The sequence below is a fragment of the Hibiscus syriacus genome, unplaced genomic scaffold, assembly GCF_006381635.1.
Source record: "Hibiscus syriacus cultivar Baekdansim isolate YM2019G1 unplaced genomic scaffold, ASM638163v2 tig00008706_pilon, whole genome shotgun sequence".
Classification (NCBI taxonomy): domain Eukaryota; kingdom Viridiplantae; phylum Streptophyta; class Magnoliopsida; order Malvales; family Malvaceae; genus Hibiscus; species Hibiscus syriacus.
Genome location: NW_024062173.1, coordinates 60,708 through 87,863, shown reverse-complemented (window position 1 = coordinate 87,863; position 27,156 = coordinate 60,708). Strand labels below are relative to the sequence as shown.

Sequence of the window (27,156 nt, the reverse complement as noted above, 5' to 3'; positions counted from 1 at the left end):
AAAATCACCTTTATTTTCACAAACAGTTTACACTGAAGAAAAAAGAAAAATATTGACCATCATACACAAGGCTTATGAATGGCTGGAATTAAGATTAAATTCTCTTTCCTTCTCACTGCTACACCAAAAGCCTCAGTCATATCCAAATTTTCATATCCCATTCCATTAGGAAGCTTCCAATCAAAATGATAAAGTAATTTAGCCAAAGGCAATTCAATGTTAGGAAGTGCATACAATATGCCAGGACACATCCTTCTTCCTGCACCAAATGGGATGAACTCTAAATTTGTTCCTTTATAATCACTCGAACTATTCAAGAACCTTTCAGGATAAAACGTTTCCGGTTCGATCCAATACTTCGGATCTCTTGCAATAGCCCATGCGTTGATGATGACCCTTGTCTTTGCAGGTATCCCGTATCCATTAATTTCGCAATCCTCTCTACTTTCTCTTGGAACAAGCAGGGGAAATGAAGGGTGTAACCTTAAGGTCTCTTTGATCACTAATGCCAAGTATTTTAGTTCTTCAATATTGGCTTCATCCACATCTCCTTTTCCATTACAGACGCTTCTTACCTCATTTTGTGCCTTTTGTAGCACCCTTGGATTCCTCATCATTTCCGACATGGCCCAATCGACAATTGTTGACGATGTCTCACTTCCCCCACTGAAAACATCCTGAGAGATTATGAGCAACATTAGTTCAAAAAACAGAACATAAAATATGAAAGATTCTAATCGAAAACAACTACAACAAAACAGACATACTAACCCAAATGATTGCTTTGATGTCGTTGTCAGAGAGGGGAAGTTCGAGCTGTCCAAGTTGCTGAATTTTTAAAAGAACAGTAATGAGGTCTTCCCTGGCTTCTTCTCCTTCATCACCTATTTTGCCTCTCTCCAGTCTCTCCCTATGGTCATCGATGACGAATTGAAGTATCTTATCGCTCTTTTTTAAACAGAGTGTGGAGTTTTTTGCTCATTCCACTCATCAGTCGAACCACTTTGGAAGAAGGGTATATGTCTGCCATACTAAATCCGGAAGACAGTTTTACTATCTCCTCGACAATCGATGAGTAGGAATCCCTATCGTTGTACTTACTACCGAATGCTGCTCTTGATGTGATATCATATGTCAAGCCAAATATTTTCTTGCTGAAGTTGACAGGCAACCCTTCATTAGATGATATGTATTTAACGAGATTCGAGACTTCCTCTTGTCTGATTGATTCAAATGACTTGATTCTTTTCGCAGTTAAAAGCTCTAGAGTACAATTTTGCGTACCTGTCTCCAATAATTGCCGAAGGGTGCCATGACAATATCCCGGTAACCATAAGTAATGGTATCTATAGCAGTCATATAGGGTCTGTGAGCAAAGGTTGTACCATGTGTGATCAGGACTTCCTTGGCGATTTCCCGCGAAGAAACAACGATGTTGAAAGTTTCACCGAGCTGAAGGTGCATCAGTGGTCCATGTTTACCGGCAAGATCTCTCAAGATACGATGTGGTATTGAACCAGCCAGCTGATGAAGGTTCCCAATCAAGGGTAATTTCCATGGCCCTGGGGGCAGCCGCTGTGTGTTCGAATACAAGGTTTTCACTTTCTTTGCTATTTTAGCTACTACTGCCAAGAAAAGAAAGGAAGAAAACAAGGTTAACAAGGAGGGAAATTGAAGCTCCATTGCTACTGAAGCTCCATTGTTACTAAGGGATAGCATTCAATGACCAACAAATTAAATCGAGAGGAAGCAACAAGAAAAATAAAAAGAGAAACTATGGGCATAACTGTTTTGACGAACATAAAAGAATCTAATTTTATGGTGAGGGATACCATTCAATACCAAGGAAAAACTGGATTTTATAGATCAAAATCGGATCCAATTTGTGTGGGATCTAAGTCAAAAAAGGGGTATGTACGGGCCATTTTGATTGTAATAATTTCTCAATAAAAACAAAAAATTAGTACTCCCTCCGTCTCAATTTTTATGTTTATTGTTGTTTTTTCACGTAATTTTAAAAAGTAAAAATTTGTGTAAGAGATACGTTAAAAAAAATTAAAATAACAATTTAAGTGGGTAGAAAAAGGTAAAAAGGAAAATATACCTAATAAAAATTGTTGATTTTTTAAAAGAACAATTTAAGTGAAACAATTTTAAAATATATAAAAAAATATTTTTAATGAGACAGAAGTAGTGTATAGGACCATCGGTTGATTGTAATAATTGAGGCTACTAGTTGCCATGTCTGAACAGCCTAGTCTGCTTCAAAATGTTGACATTTTTAACTTGACTTGTGATTTTTTTTTGGATATTTTAAATTTTAAATTTAAAAATATTTCTTAAATGAATACATATATTCAGTCAATGTTTTAACGACTATCAATCGAGCATGCATATCCACTCTCATAGATGCATTTGGTTAACTTGATTCCTGAAAATCGACCGTATGATGTCTTTCCATTTTTAGTGCATTACCGAAACACAAACACGAAAACTGACGGGTCAAAGAAAAGTTGCACATCAATTGTTCATCCTCCTCTTGTCCAAATTCATTGTTGGTTTTTTGTTTGGACTATTTTTCCTCTTTTATTTTTAGGTCCACAAAAACTATAAATATAAAAGAATTAAAAATATATTTTAATTGAAACTACATTAGACAATTTTAATACTCAATGATTCATGAGATTCAGTTGTTCTATTTTAGTAGTGGCATCCCTGATTCAATTTGATACTCTTACTTCAGTATCGATACTATTGAGCGAGTATCGATGTTTGAGTATTTATACTCTCTTATTTAGTAGTATTTTCATTCTTTAATTTAGAATCGACCTTTAATATTCAAAACAAATAAAAATGTCCTTGAGTGATGAAATAAACAAAATAACCTTGAGTGTAAAAATGACCAAAGTAATCATATATTACAGAAATATGCTATCTAAGACTTAGTGACATCAGGTACCATTTCTTCTTTACCTGATATGCTTAGTGACATTAAGTATTATTGCATGCTATAAATCTTGATTCTTGACTCTAGGTATCCTATGATTATAGTTATGATTGTGTGGTAAATAATAAGTGGCGGATCGAGACATATTTTTTGTTGCGGAAGACGGCTATCGGATAGAGCAAAATCGCAACTGATAATTTGAAAAAATAAAAATGAAGATATGGAAAACCCCTGAATAATATAGGGTAAAAACCACGGGCAACGGTAGAAGAATTTCACTATGAGAAAATAGGAATTACAACTTCTCTCGATCTACCAAGGAGAAAACAATGATAATTCTCTCTAGATAAAAAGGAGAAAACAACTCTGAAGAAACTCTCTAAAATCTCTCTAGTATTGGAAGAAAGCTAGAATGCTTTGGGATGGTTTTGAAACTAAATGAGCTAGGGTATTTATAGTTGAAACTTAAGGACTAATCTTATAAATACCCTAAAGTTTAGTGACTAAAGTTTATAATTTACCCATTTAATTTTCAAACATTATTGCACCTAATTTTGACATTGTTGCACCTAATTTTGACATTACAATATTAGGTGCCTAACTTGAACCAATTTTCCAAGCTTTGACATTTCAACAATCTCCCACTTGAAGATTTGATTGGAACAATCATATCTTCACACCATTCTTTCTACCTTGTACCATCATGTTGCTTACGTCTCTGACAGGCCACAAGAAGATCGACACCAGGTAAATTTATCAGCGTTGATCGCCTTCGTCATGAAATCTGCTATGTTGTCTTTGGTATGGATCTTCTGTATATTTGCCGTTCCTTCTTCCACCTTTTCACGAATGAAATGGTACTGAACTCGTATGTGCTTAGTCCTTGAATGAAATGTTGGATTCCTTGCTAGATGCAAGGCGCTTTGACTGTCACAAAACAGAGAGACATACTCTTGATTGTGCCCAAGCTCCTCCAATAGCATCTTCAACCAAATTGCTTCTTTACTGGCTTGTGTAGCTGCTACATATTCTGTCTCTGTTGTGGACGTAGCCACAAGTGACTGCAATTTTGAAACACAGCTTACAGCTCCACCAGCAACTTTGAACACATATCCTGTAGTAGATTTGCTTTTATCCAAATCCCATGCATAATCAGAATCTACATACCCATTAATTAGTAAGTTTGATCCTCCGTAACATAATGCAACATTTGAGGTCCCTTTGATGTATATTAGGATCCTCTTTACTGTATTCCAATGCTCTTTGCCTGGATTCGCCATGTACCGACTAACCACTCCCACTGCTTGTGCAATGTCCGGTCTTGTGCATATCATAGCGAACATCAAACCTCCCACTGCTGATGCATACGGTACTCGAGACATCTTCATCCTCTCTTCTTCACTGCTAGGACTCATATTGGAGGATAATTTGAAGTTAATAGGAAGAGGGGTAGAAATTGGCTTACAATCTTGCATGCTGAATCGTGACAAGATTTTCTTCAAGTAATTCTTTTGTGAAAGCCAAATCTTCCTATTACTTCTGTCTCGGTGAATTTGCATCCCTAGAATCTTGTTTGCTGATCCCAAGTCCTTCATTTCAAATTCCCTATCCAGTTGTGCCTTCAATTCTTCAATATGATCTTTGTTGGGTCCTGCAACCAACATGTCATCTACATACAACAGCAATATAACAAAATCGTTATCACCAGACCTCTTGAAATAAGCACAAGGGTATGCATTAAGTCTGTTGTATCCAAGGCACATAATGAAGGAATCAAATCTCTTGTACCAACACCTCGGCGCCTGCTTTAGACCGTAAAGAGATTTGTTCAACCTGCAAACCAAGTTCTTCTTTTCTTTTTCTTCAAAACCTTCAGGCTGGAGCATATAAATTTCTTCTTCAATATTTCCATGAAGAAAAGCTGTTTTAACATCTAGCTGCTCTAGATGTAAGTTCAATGTAGCACACATTGCCAAAACTACACGAACTGTTGTCAGTCGAACCACAGGAGAAAATATTTCATTGAAATCAATACCTTCTTTTTGAGCATATCCTTTGACCACCAGTCTTGCACGATATCTCTCAACTTGATCGTCACCATTTCGCTTGATTTTGAAAACCCATTTGTTACCAATTGGATTCCTTCCTTGTGGTAGTGGCACAAGGTCCCATGTATTATTTTTATGAAGGGCTTCGATTTCTTCTTGCATCGCCATCATCCACAGTGAAGCATCTGAGCTGTTTATTGCCTCCTGATATGTTGATGGCTCACCGTCTTCTGTTAAAAGACAGTATGCAACATTTCCTTCTATAACATAATCTGAGTGCCAATTGGAACGTCTTCTCACACGATCTGATTGACGTCTTCTCACACGTCGGTGGCTCCTTCGCTCCGATCTTTCATGTGCATCCTCTGACTTATAAATATCTATGCCCACTAATGTAAATAAAGACTTATATTCAGAAAAAGGAGATACTGGAAATTCCTCAACGATGGTGCTCCCATAACGCAAACACAATGACACACTTTTATTCTACTATATTTCACACATTTCATAATCATAAACATGTAATGCACGTATAAGTAATGAGACATGAGCATAAACATATATCATAACTACTCAAGACATCCAAAAATAGTTTTCAGTTTGGACACATATATATTTATAATAGAATTTTTCTTTTTACGAGACAGGCACAAATAAAATTTTAGGATTGACACTTTCAATAAAATCGACAACTAACATAAAAGAACTCGAATTTCAAGGTAAACACGTACCCACTCTAATATATACATCGATCCGCCACCGACTCAAGATATCATTTATGCCAACATTCAATTGTATATTGAAATAAGAATATTCCACTGCTTAATGAGGGTGAACACGTATCATGAAATCCGATTTTTCTTCGATTACTTATTTATTTTATTAATGGTGATCACCCTGAAATTTTTCATGAATTTTCTGATTTAAAACAACAACAAAAAACATACATACTAACCCAAATGATTGCTTTGATGTCGTTGTTACAGAGGGGAAGCTCGAGCTCTCCAAGTTGCTGAATTTTTAAAAGAACAGTAATGAGGTCTTCCCTGGTTTCTTCTTCTCCTTCATCACCTATTTTGCTTCTCTCCAATCTCTCTATGGTCATCGAGGATTAATTGAAGTATCTTATCATTCTTCTTAAACAGAATCTCCAGTTTTCTTGCTTATTCCACTCATGAGTCGAAGCACTTTTGAAGAGCTGATGTGGGCACTTTATAATTTTTATAACTCGCACTATTATTAATACGAACCAAAATAAAATATAGTACAAACACTAGCTGCAATTAGTTCACAAACATAATCCCACTATTCAAAGTTTTGCTAATCTATCTCTCGTAATTTTTTTTCTCACTTTTCACTCACATACATACATCCTAAACTAAAGCTACAACACATATTTGTAGCCTTGATTTCACCGTCTTTGTTTGGTGCAAATCCATGCCGTATTTATCTTTAATTCTATGACTTATCTACTTAATTAATAAGCATTATATTAGATGCTGCCAACTCACCAAATTGGTGCTCCATGTAATTTTTGCTTTGTTGCTAATCTCTTTTGTTGCTGCCACGTTCATCCTAGTTGATGCCTTGATCAAGTTTTCTTGTTGTGCTGCCACATTTCTTTAAACACCAAATTTGCCGCCTCAAATAACTGCTGTAAGTTCATCCACGATTCAAGCTGCTTAATCATCTACTTGTCAATTGTAAAAGGTTGTTACTTAACACTTGTATCCATTCTTTTAATTTGCTTAATTGCATGAAGCTTCTGTCCATATAGCTGCTGCCATCACTTGCCAAGTGTGTTGCCAACACAAAAAATCAAGTTTGATTTCAACATGAAGAAGGGTACATGTCTGCGATACTAAATCCAGAAGCCAGTTTTACTATTTCCTCGATGACCGATGAGTAGGAATCCTTATCGTTGTACTTACTACCGAATGCTGCTCTCGATGTAATCTCATATGTCAAGCTAAAGATTTTCTTGCTAAGGTTGACCGGCGATCCTTCATTAGATGATATGTATTTAACGAGATTCCACACTTCCTCTTGTCTAATCGATTCAAATAACTTGACTTTCTTCGCAGTTAAAAGCTCTACGGTATAAATTTTCCGTGCTTGTCTCCAATAATTTCCGTAGGGTGCCACGGCAATATCCCTGGAGCCGTAAGTCACTGTATCCACAGCAACTAAAAGAGGTCTTTCAGCAAAGATGGTACCATGTGTTATCAAGATTTCCTTGGCGACTTCCTGCGAAGAAACAACGATGTTGGAAGTTTCACCGAGCTGAAGGTGCATCAGTGGTCCAAGTTTATTGGCAAGGTCTCTCAAGATACGATGCGGAAGTGAGCCAAATAGCTGATGCAGGTTCCCAATCAAGGGCAATTTCCATGGTCCTGCTGGCAGCTGCTGGATGTTTGACTCCAAGGTTTTTAATCTCTTTACTAATTTAAAAGGAAGGAAGAAAACAAGGTTAACAAGGTGGGAAACTGAATGTCCATTGTTAATGAGGGATTGCATTCAATGACCAAGGGGAAACTGGCCTTCATAGATCAAAATCAAATCAAATTTACACTATAGCAAAACAAGTTTTTAGCGGCATTTTTAAGGCTGCTAAAAATCCTTGTGGCGAAACAAAAAAATGGCACAAAAAACGCCACTAAAACCAACACAGCAAAAGGTAGCGGCTTTTGTGGACGACAAGCGCCGCTAAAGGTTATGATTTTTAGCGGCGTTTTTTCCACAAACGCAACTAAAGGTTATGATATATATATCTTTTCTTTTGTAGCGTCTGTAAAAAACGCCGCTAAATGTTTTGTATAAACGCCGCAAAAGATCTAGAACTTTAGTGGCGTTTTTTTTCTAAAACGCTGATATTGAGTATGTATCTAGTGGCGTTTTTTATACAAATGACGATAATTAACACTGATTTTCCAAATGTTGTTTTCTGCTCTTTTGTTACCCAAATTTAAATTTTTAACCTGTGGCATTATCCCAAAAACTTGACATCCATAACAACCAACTTGAACTCCATAATAATAAATCAAAGTTTACGTTAACATAAAATATAATGTAGTTCAACATTGTTAACTAGAATAAACAAAGCATATATCTAAAATAACACCTAAGATGGTGGACTCTGGGGTTGATTTTTTCGTATCATCTACATCATAGCTTGAAGTCGATTTTCAAAGTCTTCACATTTTTGTTGATATGTTGTTTCTCTCTCTATTTACCTTGCTTCATTTTCGACTTTCCTTTGAGCAACTTTTTGATCCATTTCAACCAACTGTTGTTTTAAACGACTAACTTCTAATTGGGAAGACTGACTCTGTGATGACATGTACTGAGATGAATTGAATCCAAAATATTTGGTTGGAGTAACGAATGATCATTGACAACGAACCCGACCATATCTTTCAGGACCCAAAACTTCATTAATAACTTGATTTTCAATGGCATCCGTATTAACAATACCATGACTTGAAGTTGTAGCTCCATACTCCGCCCTTTTATCCCTCAATTTTTCCTAATAATCAATTCAATAATTATTTTAAATAATAATGTCATACTATCGATATAATTATAACATAATTCAAATCTTATGTCCAATAAATGTACCATAATTTATCCAATTTCATCAATCATAAGAGTGACATCTTTTTTGTATCTGTCATGTCGAAGAGCTTTATTCGTCTAACTTTACAACCAGACGTATTTTCCTACAATGTAGAATAAAAATTAAGTCTTGCAAAAAATTAATTAATAATATAAATAATTTTCGTTGTTATGTGCTACCAACTATAAATCACTTTGTGAATAATCAATAATACCTCATCATTAGCTATACAGGCAAAGCTCTTCGATCCAGCTATGTGAGTAAACTTTTGTTGTTGTCTGCTAGCAACACCAACATGCTCTCGATCCTACAATTTTAAATGTGTACTTATAAGGTTAATATTATAATGACATTATATTATTTTTGAAAAATACATCATATTTGTCCTTTCTTTGAACTCCAAAACCTGATTGCAACTTCCTATTGATACCTGAGCATTCCAGGTGGGACAATTTGCAGCTTCTCTTCAAGATTGAGATAATTCTTGAAGTATTTCTTTTTTTAAAGAATTCTTGTGATCTCTCCATTTCTTCTCTAATGCTTGCTTCAAATAATCATCTGAGACTTCTAAAGAAAATTTATCCTACAAATTACATAAGTGTTCAAAGTAAATATAAATTACTATTGAACTGTTATGGATTATCTATTATAATAACATTATTACCTTAACAAAATCCAAAGCCTGATTTTTGTTACATTTGGCATTTCATGCCAAGACTCATAATTGATTGGTAAAAGATTAGCATTACGTGCAACCATGCCTATGTAATCGGATAGAAGACGTGCTTTTGGGCCAATAGGTTGACTGACATTGTTTCTTGAAACTTTCACACGGTTCCTAGGATGAAGTTGGTATAATTCCTTCAATGTTGTACGTTTTCTAGTCTTGCGTGTTCGACCATTTTCAACTATATAAGAAATAATTCAATGTAAGTTTTCAAATGAGCCAGCAATTAAAGAAAGTGTCGAACATTACCTTCAATTTCTACAGCTTCTTCAACAATAATCAGAACTTCCAAAGAGCCAACACCAGTTGATTCCTCATTATTTGTTTTTTCCTCCTCTTAAGAAGCTCGAACAATCCGCAAACCACTTAATCTTCTCCTGGGCATGATATCTGTAATAAACAAATAACAATTTTAGTGAAAATATTACTATTAATTAATATATTGAAGGAAAACATTTTGTTCTATTTTGACACAGTTTGTATGCAACGACAAAATTGCAGTATCATTGACATCCCACTGTCAAAAGGAAGGTTTTATTTTCCAACAGTCAAGTCCTGCAATGAGTGAGAATTTTGACCAAAGATTATAAAATCTTCAAATAGACTTTAACAAGATATCCAAATATGAGCAGTTGCAGGGAGAAATGATAAAAATATAGGGGAGTAACACAATCCAACAATACAAGTTACAGTGTAAAATCAGAATTTCATATTTTCCTATGCAACTTCTGAAATTACAGAGAAATGCAACCTCGAAATTGATTGAAAGGGTCTGGCCCAATAATCCGGATAAGATGTTTGGAATTGACAAAGCCTCACCAGCTTTGTTCTCCGACAGAGAAATACAATGTTACATGCATCTATATAATCTTCCCAAGTATATTTTCCTTACAATGTGATTAGGAGATTATACAGTCGGACTAGGACTAAGCAAGCAAGACTAAGCCATCAAGATATCAATGTACAAATTTCTATATCAAGTTCAAAATGCACATAAGTGCATTCAAAGAGAAGAAAACTACTGAGAAATAAATACCTAACAACAAATACAATGATAACACAACTTAGTAGGTAGACATAGTGGTAAAGAGATAACTTCTATTGTTTCTAAATAGTTTCAGGGGCTAAGAACCAACCAAATATGTTAGAAATAAATTGTAATTAGTTGTTAGTTTGTTAAATCTGTTTTGAGTTGTTATTAGATTGTTATAATTGGGCTATAAAATACCCAAGTTTAGTTTGTAATTCATAGAAGTCATTTACAATAAAAAAATATCTTCAGTGCTTTCCTCTTTCACTTTCTTATTTTCCTGTATCTAAATCCAAATGCCTACAGTTGCCATTCTTCAACTCATACCATCGTTTCAACTTCCATGACTGCTTTCTCACATGGTATCAGAGGCCAAACGGTCTTGATGCCTTTGTGATTGCTTCCGTCGCCGTTAATGATCATATTCATCTACCATTCTCTCGCCGATCTAAATCTGAAACTTCATCGTTTTCTTTTCTTTCGCCTTCATCTGATGCTAGTTGATGTCGCCATTGCAGCTCTTGTTGTTGTTGATGCCTTCGCCGTCACTGTTACAAATTGCTCTCTTATTCAGATCTATCATTGTCTTGTCTGTTCATCGTGTCCATTGTATCTCCATTTGTTTGTTGTGATCGTTCATTCCTTGGTGTGCCGATGTCTATTGTTTCCGTTACTGCCCCATCAATCAATTGTCTATGGCGATCGTTGATTCATATATGTGTTCATGCCTTTGATGATTCCATCTCATGTGCTCTCGGAGGATGTTCTTTTCTGTTTTTTTTTCACGATTGCTGCAATTTCACCATGAATTTGTCTTAAGTGTTATCTTAATAGTTTGTGCCTACCATCTTCTTGATTGTTTTCTACAAAGAGATGCTTTTCTTCTCCCTCCGTTATATCCCATCTTGGTCCATTTTGGGACTCTGAGCCGCTTAAAATAAAGCTTCCAATGATTCAAGAGGCTCGTCTATTTGTCTTGGTTGTTTGCACAATTCCCCCCAAGGAAGCAACAATTTCTAATTGCTACTGGAAGTCAATGTTGATCATGAGAGTATAGAAGGGTATGCTACACAGAATAGTGCTGCTATTTTTTAAGTATCAGATTTTTTTCAGTTTAGTTCACATTGATATTTGATTGCTTTGTTTCACGACTGCACTTGGTTTATTCTCTCGTAATTGTTTTGAGTTTGGCATCAATTGGTTGAGCGAGACTTGTGATTTGCCGAGTTATGAGTATTAGTTTCTTACTCCATTTGGGCATTACTGGTTTGTTTGATCAAGAACTCTTTGTTGTAATTTCTTCATGGTCTGCTGCTTCCACACAAGGTAACATGAGACTTGAAAGCTTCACAGTCAAGTGTTCATGACAAAAAATCTCTGGGGAGGGTTAAGAGTTTAACAACTTTTCCTTCCTTAACCAGACAAAATACGGTGTTTTCTTGCCCAAGAGAAGCTTCAGATTGCATCCGGGAGCTCGAAGCTTAACTGTCTTGCTTCCAATAAGTGAGAAGAGGTATAGTCCTAAAGAAGAAAAAAAAGTTTTGATGAAATTCTGGATGAAAATTTTTCTTTTAGAAAAAGAAAAGGAAGGTGAGTAAGTAGAACGAAAGAAAGAATAATATTTTCGATTCTCGATAGACCGCCTAGTTAAGGGAAAATGAATTTTGAAAGAATTTCGGAAAGAACAAAATAACAGTTTGGAGAATGTTGAACCAACCAAGTGGAGAATGTTGAACGAGTCAAGTTCTAAAGCTCAAGAAGATTGAGAAAGTAGGGAGAATGTTAGAAATAAATTGTAATTAGTTGTTAGTTTGTTAAATCTGTTTTGAGTTGTTATTAGATTATTATAATTGGGCTATAAAATACCCAAGTTTAGTTTGTAATTCATAGAAGTCATTTACAATAAAAAATATCTTCAGTGCTTTCCTCTTTCACTTTCTTATTTTCCTGTATCTAAATCCAAACGCCTACTGTTGCCATTCTTCAACTCATACCATCGTCTCAACTTCCATGACTGCTTTCTCACAAAATAACAGTGTAAGAACATGCAAGCACAAAAGGTAAATAAAAATCTTCTTATTGAGCCATGGCAGAGTTTGAAATGAGCCTTAGAGACATAAAATCTTCAGGGCCATTAGACACCTAATTTACATGGAAATAGTGCTCCATTTGAAGTTAGGTGGGACTTATAGCTCAATCTTAGCATAGTTAGATGCTCAATCTTCATTTTTCACTTCCTTTGTCACTAGTGAAAAGCCAATAGAGAGAAAAGGATATATAATTGTTGTTAAAAACATGGTTCTATATGTTTGAGAAACACTAAATCTCATATGCCCAAAGGGGCTCGAAATAGTTCTCTATCATTTACTACCGAAGAACAAAACTCGAAGCCTACCACTCACAAATTAAGCACCAAGGACAAAAATAAAAAAAATGCAAACCATCAAGCTGAACCCAGAAGTTGCCAAGAACAAAGGATGGCCAGTCTACAACCATATCCAAAATACAGCGGTGGAAAAAAGAAAGACAATTTTTCTCCTTTATAAAAAATGCACATATTTGAACCCATTGAGTGGCATTTCAAGCAGCTGCTTTTCAAGGTGTCTCAGCGTTGTTAATAAAACAAATGAACATATTTGTTCCAAAGATTCCGAAGAACTCATTGCATAAGTTTATATATATATATAATCGAATAATCTGAAACATGATACAAAAGAAACCACATCAGTAATTCATTCAACTGATAACAAAAAGACAGTGTCATACATAACCAAACCTAGGAATCAAATGTGACAGTAAAATCAAGCTCCATATTTTTCGATCGAGGGTTTTGACTCCAGACATTTGAGAAAACAAAACATCAACCAAGTCAGATCATTGAATATCTAAAAGAGGGAAAAATGACAAAAACCAACCTTTATTACGCATCAACCAAGTCAAGAGATATTATTAACTCTTGAAGTTCAACTAGATAGAATACGAAGTCGAGAAGATTGACGGCTAGAAGGATGGCGTGTGGCGGAGAAGATGTTATACCAAAGAAGAAGTTTCTAGGGAAGAAGACGAAAGATATGGAAGAAGATGTTTAAAAGAATTAGGGATTGGGTAGGAGAAAGAGGGAGATATATTTATCTTTTCACGGCGTTTACAGGAAAAATGCCACTATGTACACGATTTTGCGGTGTTTTTATAACAAACGCCACTATATATCCTTCTATCGCGACATTTTGCCAAAAACGTCACTTCTTGTCATTCTATAGCAGCATTTATTCTATAATGCCACTACGTATGCGTTTATAACAACTTTTTTAATAAAACGTAAGTACAATATGAGTTTTAGCAGTGTTTTTAGAAAAATGTCACAATATATCTAGCTATCGCGGCATTTTTTTACATAAACACCACTATAGTACATATTTTTAGAGGCGTTTCCCCAAAAATGCCACTATATTTAGATATCACGACATTTGTCCAAAAATGTCGCTATATGTAAAAAATTAACGGCGTTATCTGTAAGAAGCCGCTACAGCCAACTGCGATCCACCACAAAGCCCATTGAAAAGAATCCTCGGGCAACAATTCCTTCATTTCATCAAACTTTCGACTTAACATGAGCTCAAGCAACAACGAGTTCATAGACTTTACTGTCCTCGGGTAACGATATTGAGGAATCGAGTTAAACATCTTCAATGCACGTTCGTGTAACTTCGTCCAGCCATAAATCTTCATGACATCGCAAAAAATGATATCTAGGACTATTCGGGTGTTGTTTTTGAGAAGGTGAAGAACTTGATTCATTTCTTCGAACATTTAGAAGCGTCAGAGCTTGGTGATGATGAGGTCATAGGAAATGAGGGAGTGACGTAAGAGTTTGTCGGTAGGTTTGAGGTATGGGTTAAGGTTTTTGAAAAGGTTGAACGTTAGGGTTGGGTCTTTTTGGCTGCAGAGAAGAGAGGAGAGCCTAAACGGAGATATGAGTTTTGGAATTTTCAACAAAGAATAAAATAAAAGTTTAACTTTTAATGTTGCGTTTTTAACGGTGTTTTTAACATAAACGCCACGATATATCGGGCTATCGCGACGTTTTTAACATAAATGCCGCTAAAGTACGCTTACTTTAGTGGTATACACAAAAACGCCACTATATATCTGGCTATAGCGCCATTTTTTACATAAACGCCACCAAAGTATGCATTTTTAGCGGCGTTTTCACAAAAAACACCACTATATCTGGCTATAGCGACATTTGTTACATAAATGCCACTAAAGTGCGCATTTTTAGCAGCATTTTTTACATAGACGCCGCTATATATCTGGATATAGCGACGTTGTTTACATAAATGCCACTAAAGTATGCATTTTTAGCGGCGTTTTTACAAAATGTCACTATATATATGTCTATAGTAGCTTTTTTTTAACATATAAACTACTAAAGTATGCGTTTTTAGCGGGGTTCTCACAAAAACGCCACTATATATTAGGATATCGAGGCGTTTGTCTAGAAACGTCGCTACAAATCTGTTTTGCCAAGGTTATGTCAATAGAAAGGAATCAGCTTTAAAATATGTTCACTCTGACATAATATGGATCTCAATAAAATCATTAATGTTGATATGTAGGGAACATTGATTAATTGGAATAATTGATACTGCATACGTTTTATTCTTTCTTGATAAGAAAATAATATTATTACCCACAAATGGATCGGTTAAAGTAGAGATTTTCAGCATCAAAGTTTTGGATTTTTTAAGATTTATGACACGATCCCCACTTAAAAACAATAGAAAATTATGCATAAAGGAATTAAAAAAATCACAAGCCAAACCATCTTTGAATCACAATAAAGTTATTATCTCTTTATGGATCATAATCAAACCAAATTTATGTCAAATGAAAAGGACGCAACTTTAAAATATGTTCACTCTGACATAATATGATCTCTACAAAATCTAGCCTTTTCATCAGGGCAGTAGCCAGGGTATCTTCCGACATGCTTTTATGAGAAATCTAGCTTTTTAATTTACACCAATTTCATAAGCTTTGGATTTTTTTTAAGATTTATGATGTTCCCCACTCTAAGAAAACAATGGAAAAGTATGCAGAAAGGAATTTAAAAAATCAAAAGAAGCCAAACCATCTTTGTCCTAAATATTTGCTGCATTCTTTGAATAACAATCAGGTTATTTTATAAATTCTCTTTGTTAAAGCACATCCAAATCTTACCTGCTCCACTGTCCATTGCCCATTCCCTAGAAATTATGTACTCTTAAAAGGTTATTTGGAAGTTCTCTTTGAATCACAATCAGGATGGTATTCTCTCATGGGTGGTCATGGCAGCCTCCTACTACGACACGCTGACGGCACTGCAACTGTGGAGCTTCAACTCATCATATACAGACAACTAAAGAAAACAAGGCTGCAAACTACAATTCCAAGGCCTTTAATGCCGTCATCATCAAAATATGATCATCAAATTTTCTAAATGGGCTTGAAAACTAAATATCATTATCTACAACAGGCAAGATTCAAGAAATGATTCGTTAAATAGATTCATACATGGTAAATAAATAATACTACAAAAACTATATCAGATGCCATCGAACTTTGACAGCTGACTCGTCAAGTGTGCTTATAAATATAAATATTTTTCTTTGAATTTAATATATTTTTTACTACATCTTTAAGAAATTTAATGATCGAAATTTATATATATATATATATATATATATATCCAATACCTACTGATATTAATTAACACTTAAATAAGGAATAGGAATTAACAACGAATCATTTTTTCTTCTTGCAGTTATGCCAAATGATTCAGTCATATCCAGATCTTCAAACCTCATCTGGTTAGGGAGCTTCCAATCAAAATGATAAAGCAAACTCGCAAGTGGTAGCTCAATACTGGGCATCGCAAACAAAATGCCAGGACAAATTCTTCTTCCAGCACCGAAAGGGATATACTCGAAGTTGGTTCCCCTAAAGTCCATGGAGTTCTCATAAAATCTTTGGGGACGAAACTGGTCGGCATCGTTCCAGTAACAGGGATCTCTCTGCATGGCCCATGCATTTATAAGGACCTTGGTTTTGGCGGCGACGTCGTATCCGTTTATCACACAGTTTTCTGCACACTGTCTTATGATCAGAAGAGCAGGAGGGTGCAACCTTAGAGTTTCTTTCACTATTAATCTTAGGAATTTCAGTTCATGGATCTTGTCTTCGTTTAAGGATGTAGCGTTTTCGCCCAACACCGACCTTACTTCATTTTGTGCCTGTTTCAGCAGTGTCGGGTTTCTCAGTAGTTCAGACATTGCCCATTCTATTGTTGTGGCTGATGTCTCACTCCCCGCACCAAACATGTCCTGAAATGATATTAACACAGTTAATGCAAGTTTGATTGGATTTGGAAAAAGGTTCCTAGTGGGGCTACCATTTGCAATTTAAGTCATTGTGCATTTAGTTTTGAATGTAATAAATATGGATTTATAGTTATCAAATCAATATAGAAAACAGTGCTCCTGTTCCAAAAAGGATAAAGTCAATATATATATATATATATATATATAGATCCGTGTTAGTTTTATGTTCGAGATTCGTACTTATCTCAACTAATAATGCTATCTCTAAGTTTCAATTCTGAATTATCTTCTTAAAATATAAAATATCTTATCATTGTATCTAATACGATAATTCAATATATTTTAATTTTTTAATTACTGAGGCTTAAAATTTGCCAAGTTACTTTTGAACTTAATAACTTTAGTTTTAGTCCCTGTATTATATTGAAATTTCATGATTTAATCCCTCAATTAATTTTTTTTATTAAGCTAATATGATTACAAAGTAGTATTTGTTCTAAATACTCTCAATCATTTGACAATGAACGTTCAATCATCTTGTTGTAGTCGTTGGTGCTCGAATTCGTGACCTCTAGGAACAATAATGATTCTTTTAACCACTGAGGTAAGGTGGTTCGTACCTCTATTAAAAATTTTCGGTTTCTCGACTTTATATATATATATATCATTTTTAACGGTAATAACTAATGGTGTTATTAATCCATAACTACTAATAAAAAAGAAGTAGAGGAACCAAATTGAAATAGAGGAATTAGATCCCAATTTCAGCATAGTAGACGGACTAAACCATAATTCAACCTTTAATTATTAAAAGTAATAGAGTAAGATTTATGGTGCTTTGGAAAGTAGAGTTGAACGCTAACCTTCATGACAGCTTTAATGCTTTCATTTCCCAAAGGAAACTCAAGGTCACCTCGCTGTTGAAGCTGAAGGAGAACATCAACCAAATATGCTTCATGATGATCTCCCTTGTTTATCTTCTCTTTATGCTCATTAACAATGTTCTCAAGGATCTTATCCGAATCCCGATGTAGTTTATCCACTTTAATCCTCGTCCCACTTATCAATTTAAGCACTTCACTTGATGGATACATATCAGCTAAACAGAAAGCACCCGACAGCTTCGCTATTTCTTTGATGATCCTCATAAACTCCTCTTGCCCTTTGCTTTTCTTCCCAAAAGCAGCCCTCTCGGTTATCCCGTACGACAGCGAGAAAATCTTGTCGCTAAGATTGACTGCAGACCCTTGATTCGAAGCTATGGATTTAACGAAATCCGTCACCTCTTGTGTTCGGATCGATCGGAACGAATGAACTCGACTCGGACTCAAAAGCTCCATCGTGCAGATTTTTCTCATCTGTTTCCAATACTTTCCATGTGGTGTAAAGATGATTCCTTTACGATTGTATGACATTACTTCGCAGGCGAGCACGCGAGGCCGATGGGAGAAGACGATATCGTTGGTTTTCAGAACCTCTTCGGCGATTTTCGCCGACGAGACTACGATGGTGGGGACTTCTCCGAGCTGGAGGTGCATCAGGGGTCCATATTTGTTGGATAAATCTCTTAGGGTATGATGGGGGGAAGAAGTCATCAGCTGGAGCAGGTTACCTATGAGAGGTAGTTTCCAAGGACCCGGAGGAAGCTTGTTGAGGTTTTTTCTATTTGCTTTTGCTGATATTTTTAAGATTCTTACAGTTATGAACAAGAAGCCGATGGTAAAGAGAAGGGGAACACATGGAAATTGAAGCTCCATGAAGTTGAAATGGTTTGAGTTCTCGTCGGAGGAAATCCAGTTTATATACAGCGGTTTGAAGCTAAAAATGGAGTATATAGGTCGAGATTTAAATACTTCAATAAAAATAATAAAGAATTCCATGTTATAAAATTGTAAATAAATAAATAAATATTTAAACCACTTGTTTGATTTTCAAAGTTATTAATTAAATGAATTGAAGTATGTCTCACAAGTGTGAAGGCAGATTCTCATTCCCTTTTCATTCTCCCGTCCAACCTTATCCTGCCGGTGGGGTTTGCTTCATTAATTTGCGGCGGCTTCCCAGGGCTTTGATTTTATGCGCTGACTAAACAAGCGGTGCATTTAGACATGATTTTGATTTTGATTTTGATTTTTTTATCATACGCAACTGTTAGTTTATTATCTGTTATTCAAAGCTTCAATATCAAATACAAATTTACAACATATATTCTTTTATTAACACGAAATTAAATTTTTTATTAATTTATCAGTATAAACTAAATTACCTCAGTAATTAAAAGAATCATTGTTGTTTTCAGAAGCCACGAGTTCGAACACAAACAACTACAAGAAAAATTAAGTATTTATTATCAAATAGTTGAAAGTAAATAGAATAGATACTATTTTGTAATAATTTAACCTAATAAAAAATAAATTTAACATTTTTGGAGTTGAGTTGAAAAATATTTTTTTTATTTATTTATCTTAATTTAAAGTTGTCAATAGATCTATAACTAGGGATGGGTATGGGAGCCGAACCCGACGGGTTCCGACCCGATCGGGTCGGGTTTTTTAAAGGTAATATTCGGGTTGGGTCGGATTCGGGTTTATGGTGAAAATATCCGACCAGACCCAAAAAATATATAATTTTACCTTATATTTTTAGGAATAATTACAATAATACCCCTCTATATATTATTTTTTCAATTAAATCACTGTTTTTATTGAATAAAAATAATATTTTTTATTATTTCAGATCGGGTTCGAATTTTATCTCAAAAAGTCGGATCGGATTCGGGTCGGTTGAAGGGTATATATTTTTCGGGTCGGGTGAAGGATGTAAAATTTTCAGGTCGGGTCGGGTTGCCCAAACCCAACCCATGCCCATCCTATCTATAACATTATTTAACTCACGTCGAACATGGTAACAACAAAATTCACATTGCACCTGTGGTAGCATTCTCCTGCAGAACTAATCGTTCAAAAACTAAAGAAATATACACATCAATAAAATCTATTTCAACTATGATATATAGGAATACAACTGAAACATAATTCCTATGTTTTTATTGCCACAATACAATAAAAACATCTTTATTTCCACAAACAGTTTACGGTTGGAAGAAAAGTATTAATCATCCTATACATGACTTATGCATGGTTGGAACTAAGATTAAATCGTCTTTCCTTTTTACTGTTACACCAAAGGCTTCAGTCATGTCTAGAATTTCATGCTCCATTCCATTAGGAAGCTTCCAATCAAAATGGTAAAGCAATTTAGCCAAAGGCAGCTCAATGTTGGGAATTGCATACAATATGCCGGGCAGATCCTTCTTCCTGCACCGAATGGGATGAACTCTAAATTTGTTCCTTTGTAATCATTCGAACTATTCAAGAACCTTTCAGGATAAAACATTTCCGGATCATTCCAATAGTTGGGATCTCTTGAAATAGCCCATGCGTTGATGATGACCCTTGTCTTTGCAGGTATCTGATATCCATTAATTTCGCAATTCTCTGTACTTTCTTTTGGAATAAAAAGAGGGAATGAAGGGTGTAGCCTTAAGGTTTCTTTGATTACTAATGTCAAGTATTTCAGTTCTTGTATATTGGCTTCATCCACATCTCCTTTTCCATTACAGACGCTTCTTACCTCGTTTTGTGCCTTTTGTAGCACCCTTGGATTCTTCATCATCTCAGACATGGCCCAATCGACAATTGTTGATGATGTCTCGCTCCCTCCACTGAAAATATCCTGACAATTTATGAGCAAACATTAGTTCTAAACCCAGAACATAAAATATGGAAGATTCTAATCTAAAACAACAACAACAAAAAACAAACATACTAACCCAAATGATTGCTTTGATGTCGTTATTGGAGAGGGGAAGTTCGAGCTCACCAAGTTGTTGGATTTTTAAAAGAACAGCAATAAGGACTTTCCTGGCTTCTTCTCCTTCGTCACCTATTTTTCCTCTCTTCAATCTCTCTCTATGTTCATCGATGATGAATTGAAATATCTTAGCTCATTCCACTCATCAGTCTAAGCACTTTGAAAGTAGGGTACATGTCTGCGATACTAAACCCAGAAGCCAGTTTTACCATTTCCTCTACAATCGATGAGTAGGAATCTTTATCATTTTATTTACTACCGAATGCTGCTCTTGATGTGATCCCGTATGTTAAGCCAAATATTTTCTTGCTAAGGTTGATCGGCGACCCTTGATTAGATGATATGTATTTAACGAGATCCGACACTTCCTTTTGTCTGATTGATTCGAATGACTTGACTCTTTTCGCAGTAAAAAGCTCGTCTCCAATAGTTGCCGTAGGGTGCCATGGCAATATCCCTGGAACCATAAGTAATCGTATGTATAGCAATCATATAGGGTCTTTGAGAAAAGATTGTACCATGTGTTATCAAGGCTTCCTTGGCGGTTTCCGGCGAAGAAACGACGATGTTGGAAGTCTGACCGAGCTGAAGGTGCATCAGTGGTCCATGTTTATTGGCAAGGTCTCTCATGATACGATGTGGTAGTGAGCCAACCAGTTTGTGCAGGTTACCAATCAAGGGTAATTTCCATGGCCCTGGTGGCAGCTGCTGGGTGTCTGAATATAAGGTTTTCACTTTCCTTGCTATTTTAACTGCTATTGCCAGGAGGGAAATTGAAGCTCCATTGTTACTGAGGAATACCATTCAATGACCAAGGAGAAACTGGATTTTTAAAGATCAAAATCGGATCCAATTTTTTAATATAGGCCATTATTAAAATATAGAAGTAACCATTATAACACAAATGAACAGAAACCGGATTAATATAGGCCAGTAACGAAACTTGGCGAAAAAGTTTAGCAGGTCTACCTAAAATTCTCAAATATTCATTTTGAAAGTTCAATTTTACTTTTTTCAAAAAATTTAAGGTTTGAGTAAAACTTTTGACATGTTTTAATGAACCAAAAATTCTAGGTGGTAAGCGAGTTATCGTTATTTTTTGAAGTTCCGGATTTAAGTACCACAAATATCAGAGATATGAACGTTCAATCTCAAGTGATTGAGAGTTATTTTTAAATAAATACTACTTTGTATTTATACCAGATAAATAATAAAATAGAAATTAGATCAACTTTAGAGGCTATTTATGCTATTAGTGAATTTGTTATTGGACTTTGATTAAAGAGGGAACCCACTTTCTTGGACTAATTTTATGACGACAATCACTTGATTTTCAAAATATTTGTTCAAGCTGAAGGACCCCCTAAATTAAGTAAATATAAAAGGACAATAATAGTAAACTGATGCAAGTGTAGGTTGAATATGCAAGATATTGATGGAACCATAAATACCCACTTAGGCATCGTTTGAATATAAGGCAATTAGGAGACCAAGAATTTATTTACTTGAAAATAATAATTAATTGAGTTCTGTCCAAATTAGGAAGGATTAACCGACAACGGCATATCTAATCTATTTGTCCACAAGTAGAAAACGCCAAAATAAATCAAGAAAGAGTCATTATATCTCAATTACAAATTTCTGGCTAAGTCATTTTATAATATTATGTTATATTATAGAGAATAATTTGTTATACCTTCGCAAATGACTTTCAGAAACCTCTTCCTCTCCCACTAGCCTACATCCTCTTAAAACAGACTTTTAGTAAATTACTATGCATAAACAATGTTTTTGGCAAGCCCACGTGATGTATCATAACAGAATTCAAAGTCTGACAATTAGATCGACCTAGCCAACCGACTCACGAATAGCAACGATGATTCTACAATTAGTTTACACTCCGAAGGCCACTATAAATACTTCCAACCAATTGACTGAAAAGGGGATGGATCGCTCATAATTGGTCGACCCTCTTTCTTCTTTCGTATGATAATTGAAATTTTAATCTAATTATTCATAAGGTTCATGGGTCATACGAGTAACCACTGGTTCGCGGGGTCGAAAGGATCGAGAGGAGCTGAGTCGAGCTGTCGAAAAGTCAGCGGAGTCTCGTGTACCTTCAAATAACAATATCTTAGATCAGTCATTAATCTTAATTTAATTATTCTTAAATAAAAAAAACTTAAGTACATATGTATGCTTGGGTTTGAAGGTCAATTTAAAGGCTTTCGGATTCGAAATTGACAAAATGGACTTCGGATTTGAACTCGGGACGTCATTAAACATAAAATAAGTCTTTTTAAAAAATTTGACTTTTTGGTTAAAGTCAACACTGGTCAAAGTCATCGGTCAAGTCAATAGTCAGTCAAAGTCAACGAGTTGACTTTGTTTGACTCAATCGGGTTGACTCAGTGAGTTAACTCAGCTTGATTTGGTGCGGTCTGATTGGACCTACGGAGGAGCCCCAGGCGCACTGTCGACATGTGGAGGCGCGTGCGACGGCGACAGGGGGCGTTTTGACGGTCTGATCATTCTCGGTTCATCTACACACTCAAATTAATCCAATATCCACCCAAAATCACAACAAAAATTCTCCAAAATCACCGAAAATCATTCGAAAACTTACCCCTATAGCAAACGGCGAAGAAGGCAACGATTACGCGATCCACCAGTTGGGTTTCGAGCGCACAGAGACGGTGAGTCTAGCTACAGTGGCAGTGTGATAAGCCGATGACCGAGGCGACCAGAATCAAGGAACAACTGAGGTGACGGGGGGTTTCAACGATGCTTTGGCGAGCTTCCCACGACGAACGGAGTCGATTTTTGAAGCGAGGTTAAAAGAGTATTGGTTGTCGATCGATGACAAATCGGATGAGGGTGATAGTGCATTGAACGACGGCCAGGCGGTGGAGGATTGGAGAGGCAACGAGGAATAACTAGGGATTTGGGGTTTAGGAAATTGAGGATTTTTTTTTGGTGTTATGACCTAAGTTTTAAACGATAAAAGTAATATTAAATTAAACATATCACAAATAGTGACTTAACGTAAATGGTAGGGTGATGGTAGTCATACTGATGAACAGTGGTTGAAGCCCCTTAGCCACACTTTCATATTTTATTTTATTTTCTCTACCGACCAAAAAGGGAAATATTCAGCATTAAGTCTATGAACTTCCTACAAATTCAAAACAGAGCTACAAACTTCGAAAACTTGCAATTTAGTCCCTAAATTAACTAAATTAATTTTTAATTTTTAAATTAAAAAATGTGGGGGTGTGACAATAGATCCTCTTCTTGGTCGGTAAGGGCACCGGACCCATGGTCTTCGCATTGGTGGTCCGTGCTGCATCCAGTATCTGCTTGCAAGAGTCCTCGATCAAGGGCACCCAGTATGACCTGAGCTTAATAATTCTTATCTTCTGCTTAGGCGCTGCCTGCCACAATAAAAACGAACAAGATGCTAAATAACCAGGTTTTCTCCATAACTAACATGCACAGGTTTTACAAAACACAAAAACAGCTCGAAATGTACCTTTTCAGCTTCTGCAACTTATGAAGAACTGGGAACCTCAGAACTTCCTGCCTGCAGAACCAAAAGAACTCAACCCCATTAAGACAAAAGACTTATCTTTTCTGTTCCCATTATTTCTAAGAAACCAAAGGCTTAAATCTAAAGTTCAAAGTTCTAAAAATTTCTTAAAAGGACGGAAAATTTTCAAACCTGGGGTGTCTCTTCCAAAGATTCGGGGGACAGCAAAAAGCTTGGTGGGTGATTGTGGAAGTTCAAGTGAGTTGCTGCTGAGCTTCAAGTGGTTGAAAGTAAGTGGGGGAGAATAAGGAAGAGATCGATGATATCGCCATTGTTAACTACCAGTGTTATCCGAAAGATCTTGCCACTTTCTCACTGATATCATTTTGTAACTTTTATGATATCGCTATCGTTAACTCATACTTTTATGATGAAAAATTGGCAGTTGTAACTTTTATGATATCAAGTGGTTGAAAGGAAGTTACAACTGTCAATTTTCTAACATAAAAGGATGAGTTTAGAAAATAATGAATAGTCAGATAATCATTTTGTAACTTTTAATAGTCGGATGATCTTTTTGTAACTTTTGATAGTCGAGGGATTTAATAAAGCAGTACTCTATAGTCGAAGGACCATTTGTGTACTTTAACCTAATTCAAATTAAATAATGTAATATTTTTTATAATTTAATTTATATTATTCATAATGTAAATTCACACTTTTAATATTATTTAATCTCTCGTCTAGTTGAACCAATTAGTATGTATGAAAATTTAAGTAGGTGCAAATCCTATAGCAGCTTGCCAAAGGAAAAAACAATGCTACTAATTTAATCAGTTTGAATCATGGGAATTGAAGAACTCTCATCATGAAAAGAGGCTGCTTTATATATCATTAGTGTTTTCCTTCTCGGCTAAATGATGCATAAAACTGCTGTTTTTCGCTTCACAGTTACTATCAACTACTCATCAAAGAAACCACCATCCCCATGTTCAAACGACAAACTCCCAATTAACTAATTTTAAAGACTCCTTTTTTAACTGGTTTTTTTTCCCTTTTCATTTTGGCCATGCAGAAATCTCTCATGAACATCCTTCTTGATTCTGAATTGTTTTTTTTGCCATTGTTTACAGCTGTCAACCCCTCTCTTTGTACTTTGTTCTATTAAGATCAAATTTAAATTTTATTTCGGTTCTTCAAATGATTCTTGCAAGCTTTAATCTTCTTGCTACTGGTTAGTACACACTCTCTCCTTTACGCTCCTTTTATTTATTACTCTCACCTCTTTCACATTCTTTCAACTTCAGACACTGTGTATGTAAACTCCTGCACTTCAACGACAATATAAAGTCTAGTCACTGAACAAAACATGGGATCGTCTCGGTTTCTGTTTTTTCGATTGCCAAAGTTTTGACAGAATCTTAAGCTATGGTCTACGGCTGCTGTTTCTCCTTGTTATGGTTGTGGTTGCTTTCAGTTATCGAGTCGGTTTTTCGATGACTAATGAAGTGCATGTGAAGAAATTCATCGGTTGGGATGACATAGAAGTGGATGAACATCAAATAAAGTTGAGTGATTCGAGGGTTAATCGTAATCGAAGCCGAGTTATCGTGGTTAACAAGAATGGTGGAGCGGATTCCGTGACAGTTCAAGGAGCAATAGATATGGTTCCGGAGAATAATATGAGGAGAGTTAAGATTTTTATTCTTCCTGGAACTTACTTGTATGTATAACTGACAGCCTGCATCGACAGTTGACATTCATGGGAATGCCTGTTCTCCTCTGTTCTGTCACTTTTTTTCAGCTAATTTTGATCATTTTTGCAGGGAGAAAGTAACTGTCCCGAAGATCAAGCCATATATATCATTTGTTGGGAACGCCGGTCAAATGTCCAACACCATAATTTCTTGGGGCGACAAAGCATCCGATAAAGATAACAATGGAATTAGCCTGGGAACTTACAGATCAGCATCTGTCACCGTTTTATCCGATTACTTTTGTGCAACTGATATCACATTTGAGGTGATTATCATTCTCTTTTGATTCCTAAAAATCAGTGAAAAAGCTCATTTCAACTTATAGATCAACTCGTTTTGGGCATTATCCGATTACTTGTGTTGCAGAATACTGTAATACAAACTCCTGTAGAACCTGGAATGCAAGCTTTCAGGTGACACGGCAATGTTCTACAAGGTCAAGGTTGTTGGGACACAGGACACTTGGATGAAACCGGATCACATTACTTCTACCAGTCCCACATTCGAGTCAGGTTGACTTCATCTTCGGTAAATCGATATCTCTATATCAAGTAAAATATTTACTTTGCTTTCGAGATCCATGTATTCATTGATAACTATGATAAGCATGGCTAGATTCTTTGAAACAGGATTGTGGGATCAAGTCCACTGCGGTGAGGAATGGTGCAATTGCGGCTCACCGTGATGATACAGGGTTTTAATTGCAAACTGCAAAATCAATGGAACTGGTAGGATTTACTTGGGAAGAGCTTGGGGAAATTATTCAAGAGTCATCTATTCTAACTGTTACTTTGACAATATCATAAATCCTGCTGGATGGACTGACTGGAACGACCCTTCAAGGCAAAAGTATAATCCCCCTTCCTAAAATGGTTTGATAAATTGCTTTATCATCTGAGTTGAATGCAGAAACCTGATATATACTTCATTTTTTTTTTTTTGCATATGAATGACTGTATTATTCAGGGAATACCAATGCCGAGGAGGAGGAGCAAATACAACCGGGCGGGTTCCATGGTCAAAGAAATTAAACTTTGAGGAAGCAAAACCATTTCTGGACATGAAATTTATATATGGAGAACAATGGCTGAAACTATAATCCCTCAAACTTCACTAGACCAAGCCATCCCACCCATACCTTAACAAAACTTGAATTAAACAGCTTTATTAGTATATTCTTTGAAATGTATGTATAGCACATTAGAATGGAAGACGGTAATAGTAAAACCAAACTGTTTATATTTCTTCACTATATGCCCTTTCTTTA

At 35.7% G+C, this 27,156-nt stretch overlaps 3 pseudogenes; 1 reads left to right on the top strand and 2 right to left on the bottom strand.

Moving 5' to 3' along the window:
• Positions 1-48: 48 nt before the first annotated feature.
• LOC120202412 lies at positions 49-21,460 on the bottom strand (annotated as a pseudogene).
• Positions 21,461-23,054: 1,594 nt separating this feature from the next.
• On the bottom strand, positions 23,055-24,466 carry LOC120202378 (annotated as a pseudogene).
• A 1,162-nt stretch (positions 24,467-25,628) lies between these two features.
• Positions 25,629-27,034, top strand: LOC120202377 (annotated as a pseudogene).
• Positions 27,035-27,156: the final 122 nt, after the last annotated feature.